Consider the following 11,414-nt stretch of genomic DNA (forward strand, 5'->3'; position numbering starts at 1 on the left):
TCCTCTTCCTTTGTACCAATTCTTCATCTTTTACAATGTAGTTAATATGGTATCAGAGCCACCAAGGCTCACGCCATGGATCTTGGTGGTCGATTCCTCTTCTCTCATTACTTTCTATCTTTCTTCATTATTTTCTTTTGTTTTCGCTTATTTGATTAGTGTTGAGTGTTTAGCTTTGGATCTGGATTTTTTTTTTCCGCCGAGGGTTGTGTTTAGTTTTGGGGTTTTTCCTCGGGGTTTCAAGTTGAAGCCGGCGAGACCATCACGGCACCACTACTTGACCTTCACATGGAAGACGTTGGTCTTCTCCCTTCAACACGCCGTTCTTTAGAGCTGAAATTTTGGCGGGGAGCAAAATCGAAGTTCACCCATGATTCTGCGTAATCTCTACCAGAAAGAAGCTATGGTTGTCAGTATATGGTGACTAATTCGCCTGGGTTTTCATGAAGATCTACATAGTTTCAGAAATTGGGGATATGAAATTCAAAAGAAATTAGGGATTTGTGAGAGATTTGGGCTATGAACAGAGTGTCGGTCAAAATCTGGATCGTCAAAAGATTATGGTGCCGAGATTCATCTTCTTTCTGCTATGCAAATCTCGATTCGGTGGTGATTATTTCTGCTTTTCGTCTGGGAATTTCTCTTCTGCGTTGCTGATTGGAAAGTGGGATCTTAGACTCTGTTAGGTTTACTACCTCTTCGATCTTGATTCTTCCGCTGTTATCGTCTTCAAGGGTTGTTGCAGAGGTGCACAGTTGGAATGACGGAGTGGCAGTCTTCGTGAATTGCTTTTGGATGTCTCCGAAATCAGAGTGTTGGATTCTTCTGGGTTGCTTGGTGTCTCCGTGATTGTTTCAGGTGTTGTTATTATAGTTAATTTTTGATTTCTGGGTTGCTAAATTCTCAAGATGTTGAAGTGGGATATTTCTGATTGATCTGGGATATATGTGTTGATTTGGGTGTTTGTGTTCATGTGCATATATTGTATTGGATATGTTGATGTGTTGAAATACGAAGTTTGTAGGTAAGAAAGTGTCAATCTTTCCAGCAAATGTCATTCTTTTTGTATCAAGAACGTGTGGGTACAAGAAAGTGTTATTCTTTCTGCATCAACAACGTGTGGGAGTTTCTACGATTCTGATGATCTGGTGAAGACTTCCGCTGGTTTGGGTGCTGCTTGAAGATTGGGTGTTTGGTGATCTGAAACGGCGCTGTATGGTTGTTTGGAGATTTGGTGGTGCGATTTTGGTAAATCAGGTGAATTCGTTTACTGGTTTTGTTTGTTGCTTATTTCTTGAAGCTGTGGCCTTTGATGTACTTTTGAGATTTTATTGAAGTGAAGACTTGGAGCTTTTTTGGTAGAATCTTGATGTGTTGATCTCTGCAAGTATTTGTTTTCTTATCAATTTAAAGAAGAAAGTGTCATTCTTTCTATGAATCTTGGAGTTTCATTCTCCTAAGTTGCCGTATGATTTGGAGTTTCATTCTCCTAAGTTGCAGTATGATTTGTGTTCATGGAGTGTCAGTCTCCTTATTTGGTATTTTTAGTAGAAGTGTGAGATTTGTGTTGTGCTTTGGAGTGTCATTCTCCTTGGCTGATTTGGCTTCTTGGAGTGTCATTCTCCTTGGTAGATTTAGTTTCTTGGAGTGTCATTCTCTGTGGTAGTTTAGTTTCTTGGGAGTGTCATTCTCCTTAGTAGATTTAGTTTCTTGGCAGTGTCAACTATGGCTTCTCAGTTCACAGTCGAAAATTTGTTGGGTATGTTCAGACCAAGACCACGAAGCACAGCTCTTTCTCCTGCAACCATCATGTACTTTAGAACATCATGTGCCATCACAGAACCACCACCAATATATGAGAAATAGCCAACATGGCAGAATTGATGAACGACAACAGCCCCTGCAGTGTGAGCATAATCTTCCACCACAACATGGCCTGCCAACAATGTATTATATGATGTTGTTTCCGATCTTGCAATCGTGGGCAATATGACAAGATCCCATGATAAGATTGTTATTCCCAACAGTTGTTATATCACTCGACTTCGAAGATCGGTGGATCGAAGTATAGTTTCTTGCATTATACAAGAGCCGTTGCAGAAGTGATTGACAAAAAAGAAGAAGTTGGGTGTGGAGAGAAGAAGAGTTTTCTTGCGGCGCAATTTTCAAAGGGAAAGCCGGTAATTGGCACCCGATAGTATTCATTTGTTTGGGGTTTTCTGTAGTGTTCTTGAAGCATTGCAGATATCTTGGTCTTGCTGTTCCAGATCAGTTTCAGCGTTCTAGCTCGTTCAACCTTCACTTGGCTACACCAAGTTCAGTTTGAGGGGGGAGTATTAACCATAGTCATTAGTGATGACATGGTTACTTAGTAATGAAGAATATAGTTAGTTGAAATGTGTTGGTAGGTTGTCATAAGGATAAGATTGGTTAGTATGGTTAGAAGGGTATTATTGTAATTAGGATATATGGCTATATAAGGGATTGTATAGCTATTATTTCATTAAGTTCTTTTGTATACATTTTATCCATTTTAATCAATACAATCTTTCTGGTTCTCTCTATCATCTTCCTCTTCCTTTGTACCAATCCTTCATCTTTTACAATGTAGTTAATAGAGGGGTTGGAGAAGGAGACGACGGTGGGTCGACGGAGGAGAGAAGTTGGAGAAGACACGGGGTTCGATCAATGGTGGATAACATGCCGGGGATTTGACAGAGGAGGAAACGGGGTTGGTCGGCGGAGATGATTGTTGGCGGTCTCTCTCTCTCTCTTAATTGAAATTTAACCTAATTTTCTTGAATTGTTTTTTTTTCCTTTCTTTTAAATGTACATCATGACTTTCTAAATTTAAATCTTCATATCCAGTCGTCTTTCCACAGTAAACACTACAAATCTATCCCGGACATTCACTTTCCTCATTTGGTTTAACTGGAAAAAACGATTACAAAATTCAAGAAAATGACTGAAACATCCCATCACTTTATCGAAACAAAACTTGTTAATGTTAAAAAAAAAAAATCCCAAAAGCAACTAGTAGTACCATTAACGAGCACCTCTCCATTGACGTCGTGGCCAAAATCGAAGAGCTTCGCCTCCAATCCTTCGTCGCTTGCCGTTCAATGATGCCCCATCACCACCACCACCATCACAACCATGACCTCAGGGCAGCCGCGGATCTCGAGGACCAGAAAATCCGTCGAATGAAGCTGGCATTGGACTCGTCAGATGTCGAACTCGTCAAGCTCATGGTAATGGGGGAAGGCCTAAATCTCGACATGGAATTGGCATTACACAATATATGCAGTCGAAAATTGGGCAGGGAAGTTGTGAAAGCATTACTAGAACTTGGAGCAGGTGATATGAACTACCTGGCAGGGCCAGCCAGAAAATATCCTGCTTCACATTGCTTCCGAAATGGTGTCTCCAGACATGGTGGCAGTCTTACTCGACCACCACGCCGACCCAAATGTCCGAACAGTCGATGGGGTTACTCCTCTGGTGTTAAGGATAGTAATCCAATGGTAGAATATGAAGACACTTGTCAAAAGATTAGGAAGGCTGTTAGAGTTAGTTATATTGTGACTTAGGCAGTTTCATATAGTATATAGTCTTGATATTGTAAGATTGAAGTAACTAAAATATGACATATGAAAGTATCAACTTCTCTCTCTAAATCTCTTTCTCTCTCTCTCTCTTGAGTACTGCATATTCTCCTGTTATTACAATTTGGTTTACATGGTATCTTTGCCGGAATAGCTAATCGCTCGGTTGAAGTTCTTCGATCTTGGACTGCTTCCGCTCACCATTTCTGATTTCTTTGATGTTTCTGATCTTTGTGTGCTCTGTTTAATTTTCTGGAGCTCATCATCTTCTACATATCACTGTTCTTGGCGTTTGTCTTCTGTGCACACCAAGTGTTCGATACAAGTCCTCAATCATCGTTCTTGAACAAGTTTTCTGAGTTCTTGCACCAATGGTTACTGCTTCCCAATTACAGATTCTCCAGTCTCCAATTACTTCTCTCATCTCCACTGTTTCAACGTCCGTGACAGTAAAGCTTGATGAGACAAACTACTTGGTTTGGCATTTTCAGATGCAGCTTCTTCTCGAAGGGCATGGTATTTTGGGTTTTGTGGATAGATCTACCCCCTATCCTATTCGATTTACAAGGTCTATCTCTAATGGGTCTGAGGAAGATTCTCAAGGAACTATTTCTCAAACAGAATCTGATGACTATAAGATTTGGAAGATGCATGATCGTGCCTTAATGCAGTTGATCACTGCCACTCTTTCGCCATCTGCTATTTCTTGTGTGATCGGTAGCACTAGCGCTCAGGATATCTGGACAAGACTCAAGGAACAATTCTCAATTGTTACAAGAACAAGTATCTTCCAAATGAAGTCAGAATTGTAGAATGTCAAAAAGGGTAATGATTCTATTTCTTTGTATCTGCAAAGAATCAAGGAGGCTAGGGACTATCTTTCTGCAACTGGGGTTAAATTTGATGATGATGATATAGTAATTCTTACGCTTAATGGCTTATCAGCGGAGTATAATACCATTCGATCAATCATTAGAGGAAGGGAACACGTGATTTCTATTAAAGATTTGAGATCTCAATTGCTTGCTAAAGAAGCAATGATTGAGAGTGTTTTTGCAACTCCTTTTCTTACTGCAATGGCTGCTGAAAATAGTAGTTCTCAGACACGGTTCAATGGGAAATTTGGGCAACATTCTTCTTCCAATAATCAAAGTGCTGAAGGATCCTATGGAAATCAATATGGTTCCCAGTCAGTGGCGGATCCAGGAAATAATGTTTGGGGGGTCAATAAGGATAGCGCGCGCAGCGCGAATTTTTTTTTAACAGAAACGGCATGCATATCATCATTTCATCGGGTCTTGGTAGGATAGCGCAACCAGCTACTCCAAAATCCTTGTTCAAAGGTCCTGAACGTTCAAACATGGAGGAAGAGATTGCTTCAACTTGTCGGCCTTCTCGAAATCAAACACACAAATATGAAGCACAAATGTATCTGAGCATGCACGTGAGACCTTGAGAACTAGGAAATTTTCATGTTTTTCAATTTAGATGTAAGAGTTAATATCTTACTGTGCCAAATACAGCAACTGCTGATTTCCTCATCTGCATCTACCCAACCATTATGCTTGGATCTCTCATAGAAGAAACAACTTGTTCACTAATATTTTGCAATTGGAAAAAGAAAAATGAATTCCTTGTGAATATCTGGCAAAGCATATCACAATTCCGTCATAGGGAAAGGCATGGTTACAACTTCAATTATAGAGCCAAACCTGATTAAAAGCACGTAGTTTGCTTTTAAGTGTTGAGAAGGGTTTCTGTAAAACCCCTCCCCAAAGATTTCCTTGTAATTTCACAATTTCCCTACAGTTAAGTGAAGTTTACAATTTGGTCCCCACTTACTTACCCTATCCGGATCCCTTTTTGGGATTTCCTACCTATCACAACTTGCCACGGGGCAAGTCCCCATTGTCCTCCTTCTCATCTCCCCGAACTCTCCTCTCTCTCTCTCTCTCTCTCTCTTTTTCACTCTTTAACTCTCTCACTCTCTCCGATCGAATCCACACCCACGCACACCCACACCACTACCCCGACGAAGGTCTACATCACCACCACCCCGAGGACTTTCCTTCCCTCTCTCTCTCTCTCTCGTCTCTGTGAAGTGGGAATTAAAGGTCAGAAACTCTACACAGAACCTGCACGTCGCGCGAGATGCTTCTTCTTCCTCTTCCTGCCGAGTCTTCTTCTTCCTCTTCCTGACGACCCCGACGATCCCAGCTCCAAGAGGTCGCATATGGGAGCTTCAAGGTTGTTTCCATGGTTTCCAAGGGGTCGTTCGACCCCGACGACCCCACTGTGGATCCGCCCCTGTTCCCAGTATAAACCATTCTACACAAGAATAAAGGGAAAGGGAAGTTTCAGTATGGTTCCAAATTTGGGAACAACAAGCTTTTTTATCCAAATCCGGCTCATGGGATTCTTGGCAATTCACCAAATCAAGTTGCTTCTGGACATTCTTGTCAGATATGTGGCAAGTATGGTCATCTTGCTGATACATGTCGATTTCGGAACACTGACTGTGCAATAACTGAAGGGTGTCAAATATGTGGCCGAAAGAACCACAGTGCACAATTTTGTCATTTCAGGAATGCCAATACTAACTCTCCTTCTGGATCAATGAATGCTATGCATGTCAGTGCATCTGCCCCTCCGATGGATTCCAATTTTTCTCAGCAAGTTTGGCTTACAGATTCAGGTGCAACAAACCACATGACTGTAGATTTGAAGAACTTGTCATTGGCAACCCCTTTTCCTTCCACTGAGATGATTCAAACTGCTAGTGGTTTGCAAGTCTCTCATAAGGGATCTTCAATATTGCAGACTCCATTTCATAATCTCAAATTAAATTCAGTTTTATATGTGCCCAGAATATCTCAGAATTTACTCTCTGTGCATAAAATCTGTCTTGACAATAACTGTTGGCTGATATTTGATGCTTGGTGTTTTTGGATTTAGGACAAAACCACAGGAAGAATATTGTTCAAAGGTCTCTGCAATAATGGATTGTATCCCATTCCTTTCACATCCTCTGCATCTCATACACCAAAAGCCTTCTCTGCTGCTGCTGCTTATATTGGCAAACCAGTAACCTCTAGTCTATGGCACCATAGGTTTGGCCACCCTTCCAACAAAGTTGTTTCTCTCATGCTTAAGAAATCAAATGTATCTAGCATTTCTGATTCCATGCCTGTGATGTGTTCCAGTTGTATTAAGGGCAAAATTAGTAAGCTACCTTTTGATTCAGTCACATACAAATCTGTCCAACCTTTTAATATTGTACACAGTGATGTATGGGGTCCTGCTCCATGTCTGTCTATAGAAGGTTTTAAGTACTATGTTACCTTCATATATCAATGTACTCGATTTTGTTGGATTTTCCCCCTTGTCAATAAAGCTGATGTTTGTCCTACATTTATTACCTTCTATCAGTTTGTACTTAATCATTTCTCAGTGTCTATTAAAACACTTCAGAGTGATGGAGGGGGTGAGTATATAGGGCACCAGTTACAAACTTTTCTTGCTGCCAAAGGCATTAGTCACCATTTATCTTGTCCATACACACCAGAACAAAATGGGTTGGCCGAGAGGAAACATCGCCACATTATTGAAACTACAATTACCTTACTTCAAACATCTCACCTACCTGCACCATTTTGGTCTTTTGCCAGTCAAACATCAGTCTATCTTATTAATCTAATGCCATCTCAAACACTGAATCAAAAATCACCATTTGAAATGTTATATGGTTCTGTTCCTGATGTCAGTCAGCTTAAAGTCTTTGGTTGCTCTTGTTATCCACTCTTAAGACCTTTAACCACCACAAAGTTACAACCTAGAACAATTAAGTGCATTTTTCAGGGTTATGCATCAAAGTACAAGGGCTATATTTGTTATGAAGTTAATAAAAAGAAAGTTTATATTTCCAGGCATGTTTTGTTTGATGAATCTGAATTTCCCTATTCAGTTTTTGCATCAACACATGCACCATGTCTCCATACATCGCAAGTGTTACAACCAAGTACACATCCATCAGTACCTAATCTTCATAATGTGCTTGTCTCACCTCCTATTACACCATCACCATTGTCCAGTGATTCTACTCTACACCCATCCATCCATCAATCCATCAATGCAAGTGACCAATCTTTCTCTCCACATGTCTCTGTGGCTCCTGAGGTTCCAATTGAGAATTCTATGGTTTCTGTGTTTCAACCTAAAAGTATTCAAGCAGTGTTATCTGTTCCTCCATTCAATTTGCATCCAATGCAAACTAGATCCAAGAATGGTATTTCCAAAAAGAAGGCATTTCTTACTACAGTTCAGGACAATGGGAATGCGGATCTCTCTATTATTGAACCTGTAACATACAAGTCGACATTGAAGTGTAAGGTTTGGGTTGATGCCATGAAAGAAGAATTAGATGCACTTCATACTCAGTCTACATGGAGTTTAGTCCCTCTTCCTGCACAGAAAAACCTTGTTGGTTGTAAATGGGTGTTTAAAATTAAAAGGAATGTTGATGGGTCTATAGGGAGATATAAGGCTCGATTGGTGGCTAAAGGATTCAATCAAGAGGAAGGCATTGATTATGGGGAAACATTCAGTTCGGTTGTTAAGCCAACAACTGTGAGGCTTGTGTTGGCTATGGCAGCTCATTTTGCGTGGTATTTAAGACAACTTGATGTTAAGAATGCATTTCTGCATGGAGTATTGCAGAAAGAGGTGTACATGTCCCAACCTCCAGGTTTTGGTGATCCTCAACATTCTGACTATGTTTGCAAACTGCATAAGTCTTTATATGGTTTAAAACAGGCCCCTAGAGCCTGGAATGACAGGTTTACAAACTTTCTCCCCTCACTTGGTTTTACAACAACTCTTGCAGATCCATCCTTATTTGTGTAACACTTTGGTTCTACTGTTGTGCTATTGCTTCTTTATGTGGATGACATCATCATCATTGGTAATGATCCAAGTTTGATCAATGATGTGATTGTTGCTTTGACAAAGGAGTTTGATATAAAAGATTTAGGACCCCTGCATTTCTTTTTGGGAATTCAGGTTATTTCCCAGAAAGATGGTTTGGTTCTATCACAGGCTAAGTATGTTAAGGATCTCCTCATAAAAATTGAAATGCTTGATTCCAAGCCGTGTTCAACCCCTTGTCTGCCTTATAATCGATTAGTTCTTGATGATGGGAAGCCTTATAACAATCCAACTCTTTATCGCAGTGTGGTTGGTGTTTCGCAGTATCTAACATTTACTCGGCCAGATATAGCCTTAGTATGCCAATTCATGCAAACTCCTATGGAATCTCATTTTAGTGCAGTTAAGAGGATACTAAGATATCTCAAAGGTACTATCTCTTTGGGTATTAGGTATGTTCGAGGAGGATTGGAAGTTAATTCAGACACTGTCAGAGCATTTTCTGATGCTGATTGGGCCGAAGACCCTAATGATAGACGGTCTACTACTGGTTTTGTGGTCTTTTTGGGTTCCAATCCGATTTCGTGGTCCTCTAAGAAGCAACAAACAGTCTCCAGGTCGTCAACTGAGGCCGAGTATCGTGCACTTGCTGCTACTGCAGCTGAACTGGATTAGATTAAGCAATTACTGACCTTTGTGCATCTTGATATTCCTACTTCACCAGTTTTGTATTGTGACAGTATGTCAACAATCACATTAACATCAAATCCGGTTCTACATCAACGCATAAAGCACATTGAAGTTGATATTCATTTTGTTCGCGAACGAGTTGCAAAGAAGCAGTTGCATGTTCAGTTTGTGTCCTCCAATGAGCAATATGCAGACATACTGACCAAGGGGTTATCTGCTCCTCTTTTTAAGACTCATTCTCACAATCTCAGTTTAGATTCCACCTCTCCTAAGCTTGAGGGGGGATGTTAAGGATAGTAATCCAATGGTAGAATATGAAGACACTTGTCAAAAGATTAGGAAGACTATTAGAGTTAGTTATATTGTGACTTAGGCAGTTTCATATAGTATATAGTCTTGATATTGTAAGATTGAAGTAACTGAAATATGACATATGAAAGTATCAACTTCTCTCTCTAAATCTCTCTCTCTCTCAATCTCTCTCTCTCAATCTCTCTCTCTCTCGAGTACTGCATATTCTCCTGTTATTACAGTTTGGTTTACACTCTGGACGTACTCCGAACCCTTACGTCAGAATTTCTATTCAAAGGGGCTGTCCCGGGACTAACCCACATCGAACCTAACAAGCTCAGACTCTGCCTTGAGCTGGTCCAGTCTGACGCTCTCGTTCTTTCGCGCGAGGAAGGCAACAACAATGCAAACAATCCCAATTCTTCGAATTCCACCGTGATTTATCCGCCGATTAGCGATGATCACCATAGCAGTGGAAGCAACATTGGGAATCTTAACTTGGATTCTAGATTGGTGTATTTGAATCTTGAAGTAACTCATCAAATGGGGTCTAGAAATATGGAGGGTCACGATCATCATAATAGGGTGCAAAGTGGCTGTGACCCATCAACAATGTACCACCACTCTCACGACTACTAGAACTACGAGCTATATTATTAGCTAATTGAGACTCGTGATCATCACTTATAATATTATTATTATTTATCTTTTTAATTATATGCATCCCCTCTTGGATAGCGAAGGAGAAAGAGTCGTCAAAATTTATGAAATTTGATCTCACTTAGTCTAAGGAGATTAATTAATCAATAGTGGGTTAATTACATATTTTGATTTCTTCTCTTTGTTTCTTTCTTTTTTCTCTGTTTTGTACCTGTTTATCAGTTTTTTTGTAGGGTTTTTGTTGATCTTCATAAGAATTGGAGGCATTGGGGTGATTGTTGATGAGACAATTGGAGAATCTGAGATTTTTGCTAATGCAATGCATGAGGTGGGAAGGAGATTGGAGACGCAGGTCAATCTTTCTTTTCAACCTCTTTGGTTTGGCCTGTCATCTCCTTTGAATTTATTGATATCTAATTCATCGCGTATTTATTATACTCCTTATATTTTCTTGTCCCCCACCCACCTCATATCATCCCTCTATACATATTATATTAGGATTATTATATATTATAAGCTAAAAAATAAATATTTCAATTGCTATTTTAATATAAAATGTTTCGTATCTGATTAAATGATTGAGATATTATTTTTTAACTTAATTACGTTTATAATATGAATTGGGTATCATATGGTAGGGGTATCTATCTTGCAAGTTTTTATGTTCTAAAAAATTATTAATTTATAAGGCTTTGTTTGGACATGAGTTACTCGACTTTTTTTTATTTTTTATTTTTGTCAAATGATAAATTTATTAAATTACATGTTAGAATTAGATTAAAAAACTGCAGGAATATGAATCAACATTGTGATGTAAATGCAACACTCATCTTCACTTTATAAAGAGTCACTTGACACAGGGAATTATAGGGAAATGAGCCGTCTCATCTCATTCCATTTCAAAGAAAGTATTGTTTGTTCTGTGATTTTGGCTAATTAAATTATTTTTAAAAAGGACGTATGAGAACTCATGGCTGTGTATAAGTTGAGCGGTTGTCTTGCATGAATGCAACAATTGAGTGTGACAGCACCCCTACTAGAGACTACTTAATTAGATAAAAAAATTAATATAATATATATTGGATTTCATCAAAATCTGTCCCGATTGCCTCTTTTGTAAAACCTAAATTTTCTAATCCTCTTTTTTTGTCTCCCAATACCTTACTGGTTTTCTTATATATGCAGAGTTATTACATAGCTTTCACAAAGTTTACAGCTGAAACCCTAGTTGTTTTTTTTTTTTTT

The 11,414-nt window shown here is 39.3% G+C and overlaps 1 pseudogene; it reads left to right on the plus strand.

Annotated features, from left to right (window-relative positions):
- Positions 1–1,725: 1,725 nt before the first annotated feature.
- Positions 1,726–10,495, plus strand: LOC126592148 (BTB/POZ domain and ankyrin repeat-containing protein NOOT2-like; annotated as a pseudogene).
- The last annotated feature ends 919 nt before the right edge of the window (positions 10,496–11,414 follow it).

This window comes from Malus sylvestris, chromosome 12, assembly GCF_916048215.2.
Source record: "Malus sylvestris chromosome 12, drMalSylv7.2, whole genome shotgun sequence".
NCBI lineage: Eukaryota > Viridiplantae > Streptophyta > Magnoliopsida > Rosales > Rosaceae > Malus > Malus sylvestris.